The following is a 20,190-nucleotide window of genomic DNA, read 5'->3' on the forward strand; positions in this document are numbered from 1 at the left end:
AGAACACTAGGAAAATAACAGTGAATGTTCCACATTGAAGAAATAAGAGATTTCGGGTACTAAGGGAAGTAAACGTCTATTTGGGTGACAAAGGCTATCTTAGCCCACAAATGTAAAGAATAGAAAACTTGTTGAACAAACATGGAGAGAAACACAAATATTTCAAGCTAGAGAGTCTCAGGATATAGAATAGAATACTATTGACTAATTGACTGGTCTGGGAAGTAGCACCAACTTTGCACACAGCAAGGAGCTGATGAAATCCTGATTTCATGAAATGGAGTACAAAAGGCATAAAGGTCTCCTACAAAGCCAGCTTGCTGAGATCAACTTGGTGGACTCTCGATTCCCTCGGGAGTGTTCCAAATCAATGAGATTCAGATTTGCCTCAAAACTTCCATTCCTTCTCTATGTAAAAAGCATTTTATCTCAGAATGGATTAAAAAAAATAATACAACTAGGATTGGTTTAAGAAATGCTCATTTTATTTCATTGGCTGTTTCCTATCAAATACATCACAGTCCTGATAGTCCCTGGCAATTGGAAGGGTCATGCCTCTCTCTGTAGGACTTAGGAATATAGAAAGAAAATTAGAAGATTCTTTCATGATATCTCTTTTGACTACTCACTCCAGTTAATAGTCCTTTGCATTAGTTCGCCAAAGTATTATTCATATTAACCTTACTTATACTAAAATACCAAATAGAACTGAACGAAAAAGTCAAAGCAAGTGTCAAGATTGGTCACTCTGAATGAGCCCTGAGACGTTTATATAAATGCATGTCACATTATATATATTTCTTATTATTCTAAGTAGACAATGCATTTCATATTGCATTGCATGTCAGTTCATCTTTATATAGCCTTGGGTTAAAATAACACTTTCTAGTTTTACTGAGAAGAGGAAGGTGGAGGGGGTTCTATTTCACAGATAGTTTTCAGTGGTGTATCGGACACCTCTTGCACTCTACCTCACATTCCTTGCAGCCCACTTTTTACTTTGGCCACTGCTGCAGCAACTGGATCCCTACAGCTCTAACAGGTCCACATCTCCTTCAGCTGTTCCAATAACTCTGGCTTTGTGCTTCTGTGCTTTTCTGATCCAGCAGAATGGGATGCCTCTGGGAGCTCACCCTACGTTCACACAGGCACAAAGTGCTGCTGCAAAGGAGATGGGAAGGATCTTCTTTGCACTAATAATGGGAGATAGGAATTGCTGCTTAAAACTCCCTTTTCAGTCCCTCGCACAGACCGTTTGAAGTAGCTTCTCTGTATGTCCTTAGAAGATCCTGGCAAGATTGGGCACCATTGCCCAGAGGCAACTTTTGAAAATCCATCCTTATGTTGGCTTTTCTTCTTTAATTATTCCCAGTAGTTCACTTTTTTTATTTTTTGAGATAACTTTCCAAAATAAACTTGATTATACATAAGCTTGTCTCAGATTCTGCTCTCTTAGAGGAAGCTAGACTAAGACAGCTGCATCCTGAGAGTGGGGCAAATAAGTGGGTAGCTCTCCCTCAAAATGTTGGCTGGACAAGCTTTCTTTTGCTCTGAGTATCTACCTGTTTCATAAATATTGTCAGATGCTCCCACCAACATGCCAAAATTTAAAAGTACAATTGTGACGTCCAAAGTCTGGCTTTTAGTAATCCTAAACCCGTTGCTAAGGAAGATGTGTGATGAGGGATGGTAGAGACAGCTGCTCAGATAAAGGCAGGAACAGCTTGTTGATGCAGTGCATTGAGCAACTTACTGAATCTTTGGTTCCTTCTCAGTTTCATTTTATATATATATATATATATATATATATATATATATATACACACACACACACACACATATATATATATCCTTGATATTACTTTATTTTGCTTTTCGCATAACATTTTGTGGAAAGACAAAAATAAAACCACAAACAGTTATAAAGACATCTGTGGAGAAGAGCGTGCTCCATCTGCTCTGACTAAAACGATCAAGGGCACAGACTGCCTTGTAAGGTACGCATCTTGCTTGAAGAAAACCATGTTTGCTGGAAAGCAAGCCCTTTGCATTCTCATTGCCCCAACATTTCGTGTGAAAAATATCTGCTAGACACAGAAACTGTAAGCACAAGCTGTAGACACGAACACGCCCTCCAGCTTAAGGCCTGACATGGATTGACTAGATTGCCAATGGACAAGTCAGAGCACTAAGCTGGTGGTAACTCTTCACTGGTCTTTGGTGCAGCTAGAATTTTCTGTCGCTCACCTTGGAAAGTAGCTCGTGATCTAGAAGAAAATCAATTAGTCAAGAATGAACAAACACAAATTCACCAAAAACCATGGTATAGGGTTTATAGAAGTAGCCAACGACATGACAAGACTTATTGCCCTAACTGTACCCTGACATCACGGGACTCCCCTGAGAGAAGGTTTCTTGTTCTTGGTCTTTGAGCACTGGGTCCTGCCATCCACTGTGGAGTAGGTCGTCCTTCTTGTCTTTGGGCAGGATACACTGATTCCCACTGTTCGTTGATATCTGCTCTATGTCTCTCCTAGAGCCTCTAGGCAAGGCCTCAACACTCAACCCTAAACCCACAGACATCACTCAGTCTGTTGGTGCTCTTTGAATCTCCACAACACTTTTGAACACTTTCAACTCTGGGTTGTTTTCCCCACAGCATCCTGAGTATGCCATTATCCCATCCGCATCAATATCACACTTAGTCATTAATAACCTACCTCTTATTTGCCCACTTTTTTGAGGGAACACCTGCAGATTTCTGGGATTCTGTCCTGGGAAATACACACAGAATCCTTCTTTTTTCATTCAAGCCATCCTTGTTCTTATAAAAAAAAGTGCTTTGGCTTTCAGAAAACAGCTTCTGCTACGCACTAAGAGTCATAATCGAATTTTCTTCTAGACTGAGACACTTTTCTGTGAGGCAATAATAGTCATGGTGAAGTTCTAATGTTAGACATTTTATAGAGGAAAAGAATTACGAAATACAAACAATCTTTCAGACTATTCTGACGCAAGTGAAACATGTTCATGCTGAGAATATATCAAGGCTCAAGATAAGCACAGTTTCTCACAGGGACTTACATTTATATCATGTGTGACTTCTTCTTCCCAGAGGAAGGAAAGCTCCTTCCATTGTACATTGAAAATTAATAAGAGAAAATTCATATTATACAACTGGTGGGATGTTGAACATATGACACAGGATTAAAGGTGAGTTTGTGTATAATGGGAGAATAAAATTAAAGCTATTTTTTGGTTTTATAAGTTCTTATCCTTGACTGAAAAGTACTTGCTTTAAAAATGTATGCTATACATGAATATATTTATGTATATATGTGTGTATGCCAATAATTATCCAGTAGTAGAATGAAAGATTCAATGTATTTACTTCTTGATCTTTGTGTCCACACTTTTGATATCTGGGACCACTTCAAGGACAACAGAACAATGAATAACGTGAACAGCAATGACCTCAAATAGTTTTTTTCTAAAAATATCAACCAGTAACAATGACCCTTGTTTGATGATACGACTCCAGGAAGTATGTCAGTATTTCTTCCTGCTGTTACTAAAAGCTTGGGCTACTTGAAATCTTGAGAGATTTATCTCTGCATGTGCTATAGTTCCCAATTTCTCAATGCAGTTACTATGTAATAATAGAAAACTCAACAGGTCAGGAACTGGGTACATAAATTATAATACAATAGTCAATGTAATATTATGCAACTGTTGTGAAAATAAATCTGAGTTATACCTGTAAGTCAGCCAGGAAAAGATATTCAACATTGAATAAAGACAGGATTAGTAAAGAGAGTGGTCATACATGAGACACCTTGTAAATTTGATATTCAGATATCAGTGGTAAAAGTTTCATAAATCTTTACCCATTTTTGATATGTGAAAAATGCTAAAATTTCAATAGAATCCTAGAAGCTGGTATCTTTACATTGTCCCCTTTTAGATTATCATCTATTGCCTTAGATGGGCAATTTATTATTACTACTACTGTTATTTATTTATTTATTTATTCTTTTGAGGAAGATTAACCCTGAGCTAACATCTGCCACCAATCCCCTGCTTTTTGCTGAGGAAGATTGGCCCTGAGCTAACATCTGTGATCATCTTCCTCTACTTTATATATGGGACACCTACCATAGCATAGCTTGATAAGTGGTGTGTACGCCTGTGCTGGGATCCGTACCCATGCACACTGGGACTCCAAAGAAGAGCACGTGAACTTAACTGCTACACCACCAGGCTGGCCCTATTATTGTTATTATTGTCTTGAATTCTTTGCTTTGTTACCTTCTTGAAGGAACATGGTATCACGTGAACTACCATTTTGTTTCAATCACCAATGATTAAACTGGATTTGTGGAAAAAAGTAAAATCACGTCCAGAAGCATTTTACTATATATCTATAGCAATTTCCCATGTGACAACATGAGTGTCCTCATCTAATCACAACTGTGGCTAACCCAGTCCATTTGCTGTTTTACTGACACTTAACCATTGGTTTTCTCATAAACAAAGTCTAGATAATTCCAGTCCTTTCTATTTGAGCAACTTAAAAACTGAGTACAAGGTGATCAAGAGGAAAATATCTTCTCTGAGACGGAAGTTGAGGTCTAAGAACAAAACCATTGAATTAAAGTTCCCCACAGGCTTACGGAGGATAAAGGCAGTTTTGATAAGACCCCTTATTCTGCTGCAGAGTAGCTTTCAGCACAATGATTCTACTGTTGTCTCTCAAGGGAATGAGTAAGAGAGAATGACAAGGAAAACAAGCAACTATGTACCCACACATACAATCAGATATTTTTTCCTGGCAAACTCTGAGTTATACCTTCTGGAAGCTTTTCTCAAGGGTATGACTAATAGTTGCAAAGAGAAAACTCTCCTTTGACAATAACTACTCAAGAAGTACATATATAAAGGAAACTCTGGAAGCGTTGCATGATTTCATTACTGTAGGAGGCACCCCGCCTTGCCCGGATATGAAGATCCAGGAGGAATCAAGTAAGATTTTTAAAAAATTTTCTTTAACATTTACATCTGTCAAAATAGATTTTTAAAATATATTTTAATTTTGACTTTCTTTTGAAAAGGAAAAGAGAGCCAAGTAAATATTTGACTCAAAAGAAGGAGGTCTGGTTGTTTTAAAGGCTTGACCTGGATTACCTAACCTCAAGCTTTTTGAATTTCTTAGTTTGCGGTGTTTACTGAATGTCTAAATCAAAAATATCAGTCTCTCAGGGTGCCTACACCACGTAATCAAACGTTACCATTTTCGCAAATGGACCTAAACCAACTGTGATGCTGGGTATCACATGAGCTCTCATCTACGCAAGACTTCAGCAAATCTCAGCAGGTCCTACTGCTTTCCAGTTTGTGCCAGATCCCCTGCAGATTAATTGGTAAACTATAAGAAGTCTATTTTGAATCCTCACTAACACTGAGGGTGAATGCAGTCTACAAAAACAGCTCCCTGCCTTCTTCAGTTTCGGCAAGGAACGCGTAGGGTAGGGTGATAGTAAAGAGTAACTCCTTCACAAAAGTATAAAATACTTATGAAACATCCACTGAAGGAAGTTTGATTTAACTATAAGAAGTTCAAGAGCTGTGTGCAACAGTAATTACAACAATCACACTTCAAATATTGCCCACTATGAATTAAATGACACTTGTTTGATTTCTTAGATGCGTGTGTGCCTGACCGTCCCTTAGAAGATTTACACATACTCAAAATTCTTCTTTTTTTGCTTTCTTTACAACCTTCTCATATTGAAGTTACCTCTTTAGAAATTGTGTTTGCAAATCACCTTTAGTTCCTGGAAATGTAATAAAAATACGTGGTAATTTTAGTCCTAGCAATAATAGATATTTCAGATTAAAGAACTCATTATCAGAAATTGCACTTTCTTATTTCTTTCTATTCAGCTTATTCAAATGATCCACAAAACTGATTTCACAATATCTTGATAAAATGTAATGGTTATTAATAGGGAATTTAAGCATTTGCAAATTTATTCATTTTCATGGAAGAGATTGATACAGAGCACATTTGGCAAAACTTATGATGAAAACATCCCATCTATAGTCTATAATCATCCCACCTGTAATTCATTATGATGAAAATCATCCCATCCAATGAATATTGGAATATAGCTTTGGTTTAGCTTTTTATTTTCCTGGATTTTTCACAAACAAAATAAAAAGGGCACATTCTTGAAGAAAGTAGAAAGTAGTAACAAGAGCTTTCTAAGTAATGATTTGTGTGAAATGGCCTATTTTGATAGCGAGAATGTTTAGGACATAGTGTTAGTTCTTAAAAGCTAACTAACTAAAACCTGGTAAGAATTCCTGAAAAACAACATCAAAATTCAATTATAATTCTTGAATGTTTTTTCATTTATTTGTTTGTTTTTGCATTTTTACCTCATCCTGAACATGATAGTAGTTATCCGTGCTTTATGTATCATAATATTATAATGCTAGAAGGGTAAATTCGTAAGACCAATATCTGGATTAGTCAATTACCTTTCATAATTCACAGATTACAATCTTAAATGCATCATTTCACAACAGCCATTAGTATTTGGCTTATTTGTTCTAAATCAATAAATGATGAATGGATTAATGCATAAATCCGTCTTTGACAAAAAAAATTAAAGAATTTGTGGACAAGAATAATCTATTACTACTGCTAGTAAAACACTGTGCCCAAATATCATTTTGGTTTGATGAAGGACAAGCAAATTCTAACTTTGTTTGTTATTCCTATGTATACCATTTTAGAATTACATAATTTAACTTGGTTTTAAAAAAGCAAAGCTAATTGAAAAAAAGAATGAGTTTTTATTAATTGATTTACAGTCTTTCAAATATTTAAGACTTGGCATTGGTTTTGTCATCAAAGAGCACCATAGCTAAACATGGTCTACCCGATGGACAGGAGAGGATTTTGCTGAAGATGTAACTTGGGTTCAGTTATTCCAAATATTTTTCCTTCCTATTACAAGGAATTCTTCCTTAACTTGGGTGGTTATAAAAATGTCAGAAGTGTTAGATAGTAAATGCTAATCACACGCATTGGAGTGAACTATGTGTGGTTTCTTGAATTAAGGATATACACTCATCAAAAATAGATAATATACTGTTTAAGTAAAGGGTTGTTGTTGCATTAACTCTAAACCCACTCTCACTAGGGAGATTTCAAAATAATGATGGGGGGAGATTTTTCAGTTCTGACAGGACTATTCTTTTCACCTCTTTTACCACTAACTTTGGACATGATCCGGAACACTTGTTGGTATGCCCTGACGCGATCACTTCATTGATATACTGGTTGCAACTCAATAAAATTGCTCAAAAAATCCAAATCTCATGTTTTTTCCTTATCAGCTCTACTTTTTGTTGTTGTTGTTACCGTCCTTTTTGCTCCTATCAAAATTCATGCAAGTGCTAGGACCTCAAACAGCAGAGTGTTCCTTACATACTTAAGGAATGTTTGTCATTCATACGATGCTACAAAGTGTGTTTAGTACTTTTGTAGGGAGATATCTGATAAAATTCCTAGGTCTTATATCATGATCTTTGGGTGGTATGGTATTTGGAAAAGTTCTTTGCAATCATCCATTTGAATGTAAACTATATAAAAATAGCTGTATTTGCCCATTTTGGTTCCTGGTGTGGATGAGGACACAGAAGAATGACTGGCATGTGGTGGGCACAAAATAAATACTTTTGAATGAATGAATATAGAGGTCATTTATTCTATGTTTCTAAACTTAATTTAGCTGTAAATATATCCTCCCATCTGCTCTGCTGCCAAAAAAATTACATTTAAAACTTTTTGGCTTATTTACTCAATGCCATCTCGTTGTTAAAGTCTATTATCTCACAATGTGTGGATTGTTTACTTTATAATGCGGATCACCCCTCACTCAATCCTTAACATTTGCTGTGTGTTCTCTAAATCCTCCAAACTGTATTTAACTTTGTGGAGTATATATATATATATATATACAAACAAATAAAGCTTAGTTAGATATCATCTCTGAATGGACTTCTAATTGGATAGGTAAAACTCCACATTAAACCATTAAAATCAACGTTTTAGTAAATTAGATGTAGTAGCATTTTAGTAAAAAGACAGATTTGCGGGCTGGTGAAGATGCAGACATTTTCAGAGAGCAGAGCTTAGAGCTGGAGAAGATGATGAGAAAGAGCAACCACTGAGAGAGTGGCTGTGTGCAAGACCTCAGGAATGCCACCTTCGAAGCAGACTTTACAGCTCTGGTCTCCAATATTGGTAACTGTATATTTTCTTCCTATTTTTAAGGATTTTGTGCCCAAATTATGAAATGTCTGTTAACTCCATTCTCTAAATGCATTCCTTAGTAACATGGCAAATGTGAAAGAACATTTTGCTGAGGTTATTTTATTAACACCTCCCTTTGAAAAGTGCAACAGGGATCCCCACCTTAGTCAGATTAATTAAATTTTCTTTACTGAATATTATTATATTGAGTGTAACATATTATTTGTTCATATTATATACCATAGAGGTATTGAAAAATGAAAACTTTATAGAAACATAAGTATTACTGCAATTATTATTTAATTAATGTGTGTTTTAAAATAAAAAATAATGGCATATCTGGTTTGGTCATAACGACGGACACAGAAGTTCCATTTAAGCCGTGATATATGAGGGGTAACAAAGAAGAAATGAAATCAAATGACAACCCAGACAGAACTGACCAGATGCTGAACGCAGATGGAGAACTTAAACTGAAGTATTGAAAGAGCAGGTTTATAATGCTGCAGCTGGCGATTAAAATATCTCAGCATCTAATCAGGCAACAACATCTGGCCCACGGCTATTCAGAGGTTTTCAAACAGTAAGAACCCCGCAATATAATTTAATAATGAAAACTGAATTTGTGAAACTGGACAATGAGCAGAAACTCAGAAGACCCTGCCACAGTATCTCCCAACTCTTCAAAACAAGAAAAAGAAAATACTAAAACTTGCCTTTTGGTAATTAAACCCCATATATTGTGGAGCTGAAGTTGGATGAAAGTTTAATCAAACTCAGTGGGTGCCACTAAAAAGGCAATAAACACTCGATTGCATAAATAACAACAAACTTCTGAGTTCCCCTCTAATTGTCTAAGGACAAAATACAGACAAGTGGCACTTGTGTATCTGGCAATAAATTACAGCAGTAAAAAGTATTCATATTTAATTTTAAAGAGTTATGGTGGCCGTAATTTCTCCTAACTCCATGTTCATTTGTAATTTCTTTATTGTCTATTAATTTGAATAAGAAACATAAAGAAACAAAGGAGTTAATGACTCAGTAACGTTTAACATGAGGGAGATCAACATGCAAAAACACTTTTATTCTGGAAAATCAAAATTAATTATCTCATAAGTAATATATCCTTAAGAGAAAATAACATCCTACAAATTATATTACATCTCTCCTTAAATCTTGCTACAGTTCCCAGTTGATTCAAAGCTTATATGCAAAGACTTAAGTGTTATGTAAAAACCCTTTCTCTCTCTGGTCCCAGCCTAACATTCTAACTCATTGACCTACACACGATTGGTATACAATTACACAGGATTGGCAATTTGGGCATGCATTAAATTAGTCATCGTTGTACAAGAATAACATCATCTCCCACTTCCTCATACTGTTGTTCATAATGTCTATGCCTTTCCCATCTCTATCTGCCTTAGGATCTCCTCTAGTCTTCATGGCAGAAGCTTAAACGTATTTGTTGAGAAAATCTCAGGTGGGGTTAATGACTACTTACTTTGTCTCCATTCTGTCACTTATCACAGGTCATTGACTGCATTTATTTAAATACACATTAATGCCTACAGAGTGCTAGAACCCGAGTAACATGTAATTTTCCTTTTGAAGTATTGTGTTTCAAAAATCTAGTCCAGGGCCTGATATATACTATGTTTATAATGAATAGACAACTTAAATAATTAATTTTATTATAAGGTCAACTTACATATAAGAATATATTAGAGGCATTTCTGGCCAACTAAACTGCTTTCTTTACTTGGCATGAAAACAAGTTTTAGAGTAAATGTATTAAATAAACTTTGTTTTGTTTACCTATTAATACATCTAAGATAACCATTATCTGATCACATAGAAAATTAATTTCTAAAAAATAATAGTAGTGGGGGCTGGCCAGGTGGTGCAGTGGTTAAGTTCACGTACTCCACTTTGGCAGCCCGGGGTTCGTAGGTTTGGATCCCGGGCACAGACCTATGGCCTGCTTGTCAAGCTATGCTATGGCAGGCATCCCACATGTAAAGTAGAGGCAGATGGGCATGGATGTTAGCTCCAGACCAGTCTTCTTCAACAAAGAGAGGAGGATTGGCAGCATATGTTAGCTCAGGGCTAATCTTCCTCAAAAAAGTAAAAATAAAAATAAATAATAGTAGTGGAAGTTTACAATTATCTTACTTCTCAAAATTTCTTTTTAAATATTAGACTAAAACCTGTTTTCTTCAGAAAGCCTCTTCTGGGGGTGGAGGGGCTGGATTTCTTGCATATAATTGAACGAAATATAGCCAAGGATATAGTAAATTGCTCACATGGGAAAGTGATAATCATCGTTTCCTCCATTGAAAGCTCTCTCCCTTCTGCTTTGGTGATGGACTCATTTCATAGTGAGCTCTATATCGCTGTCAGGTGAAGAAAACGAAACACATCACTGACTTCCAAACACGACACTGATGAATGTTACTATAACGTCTCTGACACTGACAGGGACTTTCAAGTTTTTTTCCCAACAAACCATTAGTCCTATGTCTACATGAATCTAAATAACATTGAAATATTTCCAGAGCACTGCTAGATAGTTGCCATTTTGCCATGATCCATATATGTATTCTTTTGACTTCTGTGCCTCAGAAAATAACAAAAGAAGGTCACGGTATATAGGTATGGATGATAGAAATGAAAACTGACAATGAAATGGCAAATTGTAATCTGTACATGGATAAACCATGGAGAAAAAATAACATCAGAAAAGCTGTAATATCAGTGGTAAATTTCTCTGCTTGTTTAGATCGTTTATGTCCAAGAAACTTGAGAATTTGAGTCTCTAAGATTCTCTTGTGCTTCCAAGAGAAGATGCCTGCTATATAAAAGTAATGTTTAATTTTGACTGAAGGATACAAAACTTGACTAGTCAACACATACTCCACTGGATATCTCATTTTCCTGGAAAAATTAAAAATTTAAAATATCCCAAGTAAAGGAAGGTTGCTATGTTCCCCTTATATGACTACTGGTGTGACACTAAGTTTTAAAGAATGGTTCTAGAACTGTCTGAACATCAACTTTCTTTTCTAATGTCATTCTTTGTACCCATCTCCCCCCACAACCCAAAATGTATATAGTGATGCTCAAATGGTCTTCCTAGCTACAGCTAAAGATGCTCAGTGTGGAAAAGTGAATCAGGCAGAGCGAATATGTTCCTCCACAGAAAGCATCAAAACAGTTCCTTTAATGGGAATAGATCCAGATCTAAATCACACAGTGCTTTGTGTCCAAAAAGTGTCTACAACGTGGAGAAGACACGGCCCACGGTGAGGGAGACTGAGAAGCAGAAATTGGAAAAAACAGAGAGACGGCTCACAGTTCAAGTGTTCCTGATGCCTAGGAGAACTTGCGTCCCTATTTGAAGCTGAGTTCAATTCCTTTTTAGATTTCATGAATCAATTAATTCTCCTCATAAGCTAGATGTGTTTGAGTGAAACACTCACATGCAAGGTAACACAGAAACAGATTCCTGTTACTGATATTTGCTCTCTGCCAAGAAGGAGAAATAGAGAACAGATTTACTGTCTCATTTTAAACAAGAAAAAAAAAAAAGAAAAGGGATAAATTTATGAAACAAAAATGCTCAAGACGTTAGATATCAGGCTAATCCCTAGATATGGAAAAAAATGAAGTGATAATATTGCCTCTAGAATACTGCCGAGAGAGAGTTTCTAGGCCAAGGCACAAGGGGAGGGAACCAAGGCAAAGCCAGGCAGACCCTCTGAACTGAAAGGACAAATCAGAGGCTGAGAGCCTCGCGCACCTAGAGTTTAGAGGGCGGAATACTGGAGGCAACTCGCAATCTACAGACTTTTCATCTTGTTTACTCAGCTGAGTACTGATCAATAAACAAATAATGTAAGGAACCTGGAAGAGGCCTAGGAAATAGCACCTGAAAGGAATTAGAGGTAAAAATCCTGACAGCTCACACAGGGGAAGGGATCGGTGTCTATTCCCACAAGCCAGAGAGGAAAAGCCCATCTGGAAGAGTACTCTATAGTGGAAAATATTAACATCCAGTCTAAATGCCATTACAATCCCACTTAACAAATTTAAAAATCAAGATACCAAAAGATCAACTTGTTTCCAAGTAACTTATCCTCATCACAGGATAAACTTCAAGAATATTAATAGTAATTTGAAAATATCTAGCAGTCAATAAGGCAAACTTCACAATGGCTGTTATTTGAAACAAATAAAACATGACATAAACAGTAATGCAAAGAAGCATGAAAAAATAAATAAGAATAAGTAGAAAATATAAATCAGTTGAAACTGATACAAAAGAAAAAAGAGAAAAGACGTAAATTACTAGTATCAGAAACGAAAGAGGAGCCATCACTACTGATGCTGTGGACATTAAAAGGCTAAAAAAGGAATATTATGAACATCTATATGCCCACAAATTTAATAACAAATGAAATGGATAAATATCTTTAAAGACCCAGCCATTAAAACTCAAGGCGGAGTAGATAAACTACATAAGCCTATATGGATTAAAGAAATTGATTCAATAATTAATAAGCTTTCAAAACAGAAAATGTAAGACCCAGATGAGCTCATTGGCAAAGGTTAACAAACATTTAAGGAAGAAATTAGTCCAGTCCTCTACAATCTCTTCCAGAAAATAGAGACAGAGGAAATACTTCCTAACTCATTCTATGAGCCAGCATTACCCTAAAACCAAAACCAGTCAGAGACATTACAAGAAAGGAAAACTACAGACCAATATCACTCATGAACATAGATGCAAAAGTTCTTAACAAAATAATAGCAAATCGAATCCAATGATGAATAAAAAATTTGTAAGCCACAACCAAGTGGGATTTATTCCGGGTATGCAAGATTGGTTCAACATTTAAAAATTAACTACTGTAATCCATCCTATCAACAGGCAAAAGAAGAAAAATTACATGATCATACCATAGATGCAAAAGAAGCGTCGACAAAGTCCAACATCCATTCATAATAAAAACTCTCAGCAAGTTGGGACTAGAGGAGAAGTTCCTCAACTTGACAAAGAACATCTATAAAACACAGACAACTGGTGTCATATGCAATGTGAGAAACTAGATGCTTTCCCTACAAGATCAGGAAAAAAACAAGGATGCATACTTTCACACATAATATTTAGCATTGCACTAGAAGTCTTAGATAATGAAATAAGACAATAAAAAGAAATAAGAGGTAGACAGATTGGGAAGGAAGAAATAAAAAGATCTTTTTCACAGATGACACTATTGTCTACATAGAAAATCACATAGAATCAAGAAGAAAATTCCTGGAACTAATAAACAATTATAGCAAGGTTGCAAGATATGAGATTAACATACAAAAGTCAATTGCTTTTTTATATACAAGCAACAAAAAATTGGTGTTTGAAATTAAAAACAATATCATTTACATTAGTACCAAAAAATTAAATAATTTGGTATAAATCTAAGAAAATATGTGTAAGAAATATATCAGGAAAATTATAAAACTGTGGTATAGGAAATCAAAGATGATCTAAACAAATGGAGAGATAATCTAAGTTTGTGCATAGAAGGACACATTATTGTCAAGATGTCAGTTCTTCCCTACCTGATATACAGATTCAACACAATACTAATCAATCCAAGCAACTTATTTTATGAATGTCAACAAATTGATTGTAAAGTTTTTAAGGAGAGACAAAAGATCCAACACGGCAAACACGAGATTGAAGGAGAAGAACAAAGTCAGAGAACTGACTCTACCTGACTTCAAGACTTATGATAAAGCTACTGTAATCAAGGCAGTGTGGCACTGGCAAGAAGATAGACAATAGATCAGTGGGAATAGAATAGAGAACACAGCAAGAGACCCACAGATGTGTATATCTGTTGGTTATCTACAAAAGTGCCAAAGCAATTCAGTGGAGAATGGCTTGTCAACAAATAGTTCTGAAACAATTGGATATCCATATGACCTCACATCATGTGGAAAAAATAACTAAAAATGGATTATAAATTAAATGTCAACCTAAAACTATGAAACTTCTGTAAGAAAACATGGAAGAAATATTTATGATCTTGAGTTATGCAAAGATTTCTTAGATTAAGGCATCAAAACGATGTATAAAAGGAAAAAGATGGTATATTGGACTTCTTGAAATTAGAAATCTTTGGTCATTGTAATACAGTATTAAGAGAATAAAAAGACAAGCCTCGAATGGGAGAAAATGTTTTCAATTACATATCTGATAACACAGTGTTATCCAGAATAATAAAGAACTCTCAAAACTCAGTTAAAAGAAAGCAAAAGCTCAGTTGAAATGGTCAAACTATCTGAACAGGTACTGCACAGAAGAAGATACACAAATGGAAAATAAGCACATAAAATGAAGCCCAACACTGTTAGTCACAGAGAAATGCAATTATGCCATTTGTTCAAATTATCAAATAAATCAAATAAGTAATAATCAGATAAATATGATGGCTCACCTACTATGTGCTAAGAATTACGTTACTTACAGAGGACTAGATGTGAGAGAGGTAAGAAGCTGCCCTCATGCCTACAGGTGAATGGGAGCATTGACACAAATTCAAATAGTGTAATAAGTCAAAGAAAATGGAATGTTCAAAATGCGCATAATGATGTACACAGGTGAACAAATGAACAGGCAAACAAACAAAAAAGAGTCATGGAGAGCCTAATTGAATTTGGGAGGATGTAGAAGGCATGCCAAGGAAGTAACTTTATGCCGAGAACCGAAAGACAGTAACGATGTAAGCAAATGAGTTATGTGTGATTTGCAGTGGATGAGATGAAGGTTTAAAATTATGGAGATAACTTCTTAGAAGAAAGTGCAAGATGTTCAAAGACTCCACGTTATTATCTTATATTCTCTTATCTTTATATTCTTAAATAGGCTATCTATAAGAAGGTCTTAATTTGGGGGGAACATAGCATTCAATATATTATTTTTAATAAGCCAAGAAGAAAATCTTTGCTAGAATTTTAACAGTATGTGTTACTTTCTTCAAATACGATAAAACATCTAACAATTCCCCTATATTTCTTGTTCCTTTGCTGCCCAGAACTAGTGATGTGTGCATATCCATCTATCCTTGTCTGTATCTACCCCATGCCTATGCCTGTATCTGTCTATCATCTCTCGCTCTCTCTCTCTCCTTACATAAGAAAAATCCTAACTTCTTAATTGGTTTAACTTCAACTGCATCTTATTTTTGCACTTTTATGATGCGTTGTATGCGGTAACTTGTACAAATGACAAAGCATACAGTTGACAGCACACAGGTTATTTCAAGCCAGTCTAAGAATGGTCCCAAAGAACCTTCCTTGTTCTTTCCTCCCAGACTTCCATTTTCTTTTCTTTCTCATTCGCTTGCTGTTTTTTTCCTTCAGATTACTTTATGTTTAAAATAAAGTAAATACATTTCAATTTTAAGAGTGACACCTACTCATTAGAGGAAGTTTGAACAATGTGGACAACTTATAGAAGCAATAATCACATGTACCTTTATTTAGAAAAAACACTGTTGTATTTTAGTGTTTTTTCATCCAGTTTTTAAACGTAAGTTTTATTAGTTTTTGGGCTTACTCTGCACCATTTTAAACGTTTTGTATTTTATCATTCCTTTTTCAATTAAAATAGAAATAATATGTAAAAGAGCTAATATTTTTGATCAATTATTACGATCTTGGTAAATGGCCAAAATACATGTTTAATTTTTAAGTAACCCTAGGAAATAGGTATTATTGGCTTGATATTAAAAAAGATTAATTATAGCTTAGTACCCTTTGTAGCACAATTTGGTACCCAGTTCTTCCACAGTTGTAATCCTGACAATTCTGTTGCAGACCTACTCTCTAAATATTTTTTATATTAATATATAATTTCAGTGTCACTTTAAAAATTCTTGAATATGAATTTTAAAAATATACAAATATAAATATAACCACTATAAATATGTTTCAGGATAAAACTAGTAGTTCTGAGTCATGCAACAAAATCTGATACTGAGAACTCTAAAGTAACTAGTAAATTTTCATATATTCATATATACTTTTTCATATACAACAAATCATGCTTTATAGATGTATATATATTTTACTAGCCAAATAATATTACATAGATAAAAGCGTACTGAATAATGTAAATGAAACTTCATTTTTAAAACAATATAGGCTCGTGCACAAAAAAAGTTTGGCTTCAACACAAATATTTTTAACATGGCCTTTGTCATGATCTCTTAAGTAGAATCATAAATGAGTTTGACAGTTTTCATTATTTGTCTCCATAGTGAATTAGCTGACTCTGCCAACAGTTGTCGCCATTTATCATTCTTTAAATAGTTTGCAATTCGTTTAAATTTGGATAATCTTCTGCAGCAAATATAATGATGGGGAATATAAAAATAATTTAATAAAGAATACAGCGTGCACTCACATCTATACCAAACTCTGCTGCAGCATATTTTTATTTTATTTGAAATATTGTACAAATATTTTAAATTTTATATCAATGATTTTTTTTCAGGTTGGACTTATGAATGCAAATGCTGTCAACGAATATAGTTGGCCCTTCAAATCTTTTGTCTGCATTAAGACAGCTAGTAACTGATGGAAAAAATGAACTGGGGTTTCACTGATAGTAAAACTACTAAAATTTTGAGAATAATTGACCCTTAGCCCCATGAATATGTCAAAGTGGATTATACATGTTATATTCAATCAGATCTTGATGAGATTTTAAACAAGGGTTTCTTGTTTTGCATTATTCTTGATGCTTGAAATATGAGTTAAATCAGGTTTAGCCTAGTTTTTAAAACAATAGCATACAGTTTTTGTACTGAGTGCTATAGTTCATATATGAGTATATAAATATTTATATTTATATATTTATAACGTGTATATATTTATATATGTATTAGAGTTTTGTTATAGTTTAAAATTGTATACATAACTCTGGCAAAGTGGGCTCCCTAATTTTGGCTAGAATTTGCTTCCTAATATTGTCATATAGTTTTCATGCTTAGCTATATCAATAATTTCTTATTAAAATGTTTGATACGTTCACGTCAGATGGACTCCAATGCAATGCCTAGGATACATCAACTTAGTTCCACCACAGATAGCAAAAGATGCAAATGGTGGAAAGTGAGAGAGGGGAAATCCCTCTTACATGGTGAATTTTAGGGTAGGCACATATGAATGTCAGCCTACATCCTACTTTAAAAATGCTTCCTGTTTTGAGGTCTCATATTTTGGAAAAGTTATCTGACTAGAAGAAGACATTGGAAGAATTCTATTAGCTTGTGCTTTTCTCAGGAGCTTAGTGACAATGGGTGAATAACGGCGCATCTTTAGTATAATTTCAGTTTTGCTTATTGCGTGGTGCTATTTTCAAATGGTGCCCTAGTCAGGGAATACTTTCAGAGTCATTACTTATTTGAGACCATTAGAAGAGATTTGTTGATTTTCATTTCTATACCAACTATATGGACATAAACTAGCTTGCATTTAAAATAATTTCTCTATGTTGAAGCTTAGCCCAGGAGGTGAACGTGCTATGGTAGCTATAAAATGAACCACTAGCTCTTTCAGTTATGCTTGTATAAAATTAGGTCAAAGGTCTTATTATTGCCTAAAGCCTTTTCCTTTTCCCTAAAGTGGCTTATATTACGGCTTTCATGAGGTCATATTTACCTTGTCTTAGATTCTGATTCATAATAAATCTCTAACTCTTTCTAATCAGCAGTACTTGATAACAAATAAAAGGCCATTCAAATGGGTTAGCCATTATATACTGTTTTTCTATTCTTCTGAATCAGTTATTATGTCTCAACTCTCTAGGCTGGGCCTCTGTTTCAAACTCTACCATATAGACAGAGGGATGGACATGCCTTTCAAATTAAAGTTTTTGAACATCAAGTAGGAAGTATTTCGTAGGTATAAAAGACCAACCTGATTCATGTTGAATTTTTCATGTAATTATAACAAATTTCAAATACAAGTATGAAAATTAATGTTACAACTATTGCCTTATTATGTAAATTTTAGAATAATCTTTTCTATATTTACAAAAATAGTGCTGGGTTTGTGATAGCAGTTTTGTCAAAGCTATTTATTACTTTGGGGTAAATTGGTATCTTTCCTATATTGTCTTCAGTACACGAGCAGGTTGTATCTCTTCATTTATTTCAATCTTCCTTGATTTCTTTTTTTACCATTTGATGTTATTACACATAATATTTGAAGTAACAGTGTTTATCACTACTGGTGTTGGGTAAATAGGAGTCTTAGTGTCAACTAGATGCTTTATGGGGATTTTGTGGCTTTTGAAATGCTCATTTAACATAATGGAATAGGATTTAGAAGAAAATCAGCACACTGACTTGGTCTTAATAATATACAGAATGGCCTCGAAGATGGCAAATTCATTTACCGGTTTCCAGATTTACTAAGATAAGTTCTGGAATCCCAGCATCCTACCTTCCAGGGGATTTTTTTCTTTCTGGGTTGCCAAGAGACCAACCTAGTACAGAGGTTCTGTGCCATCTTGTGGTGTGTCTGTGCCCACACTACTGGCATCTCATCCTTGTCACAAAGTAAAGCAAAACACAGATTGATTTGTAGCATGCCACTGCTACCCCCTGAGGTTGCTGAGTAGTAGAGTATGAAACTAATTTAGTTAACAATTCCACCTGGAGGAAAGTCGGAACTATTAGATTTGCATGACTTCACATTGTGATTTTATCTAAAATAGGCAATGAGTCAAAAAAAATTACAAACCAGATAAGTAAACATCAGCCTTTCACATATATACTAGAGGTTATAGTAATAATATCTTGGCTTTGTGTTATGTGTCCTTTCCTTGGTTTCTTTAACGTGGATTTTGTAGTTTTCAGTATACAAATCCTTCACATATTTTGTTAGATTTATGCTTAATAATTTCATTTATTGAGTGACTGAAAATGGTGTGTTTTTAAATTCGGTGTCCACATGTCCATCACTATTATATAAAAATTAAATTGGGGCCAGCCCCATGGCATAGTGGTTGAGTTCAGAGTGCTCTGTTTCAGTGTCCTGGGTTTGTGGGTTCAGATCCTGGGTGCAGACCTGCACGACTCGTCAGCCATGCTGTGGCAGTGACCAACATATAAAGCATGGGAAGGTTGGCACAAATGTTAGCTCAGGGCTAATCTTCCTCAGAAAATAGTAAAATAAAATTGATTTTATATTTTTATCTTGTACCCTGCAAACTTTATGAACTCACTAGTTTTAAGAGTTGTTTTGTACACTTCTTGGGATCTTATATATACATAATCATAACATCTGCAAATAGGGACAATTTTATTCTTTTTATTTTGTATGCCTTTTGTTTCCTTTCCTTGACTTTTTGCACTGGATAGCACTTTCAGCACTTTGTGGAATAATGAAACAGTCATCCTTGCCCTGATCCCAATTATAAGAGGAAACATTTAGTCTTTCACTATTAAGTATAACATTGGCTGGATGTCTTTTCTATCTTTTTCTTGCCAATTGCTCTGGCTAGAATTTCCAGTACAGTTTTGAATAAACGAGATGAGAGCTGACATCCTTGTCTTGTTCCTGATCTTAGGGACAAAGTATCCAGTCTTTACCATTAAGGATCATGTGAGCTCTGGGTTATTCACAGATTCTCTTCATTAGGTTGAAAAATTTACTGTCTAGCTAGTTGAGTGCTTTTATTATGAAAGGGTGTTGGATTTTGTCAAATGCTTTTTCTGTATCTATTGATATTATCATGTGACTTTTGTTTTTTATTCTATTGGTGTGACATATTGCATTAATTG

The 20,190-nt window shown here is 34.8% G+C and overlaps 1 long non-coding RNA gene across 1 annotated transcript in view; it reads right to left on the reverse strand.

Annotated features, from left to right (window-relative positions):
- Positions 1-2,134: 2,134 nt before the first annotated feature.
- Positions 2,135-20,190, reverse strand: part of LOC103562159 (uncharacterized) — a 35,811-nt gene continuing 17,755 nt past the window's right edge. The window contains exons 2-3 of the long non-coding RNA XR_547636.2: positions 10,636-10,725; positions 2,135-2,267 (exon numbers count right to left, since the gene is read on the reverse strand). This is a non-coding gene — a long non-coding RNA (uncharacterized lncRNA). The remainder of the gene's footprint in view (positions 2,268-10,635; positions 10,726-20,190) is intronic.

The sequence above is a fragment of the Equus przewalskii genome, chromosome 22 (assembly GCF_037783145.1).
Source record: "Equus przewalskii isolate Varuska chromosome 22, EquPr2, whole genome shotgun sequence".
In the NCBI taxonomy this organism is placed as follows: Eukaryota; Metazoa; Chordata; class Mammalia; order Perissodactyla; family Equidae; genus Equus; species Equus przewalskii.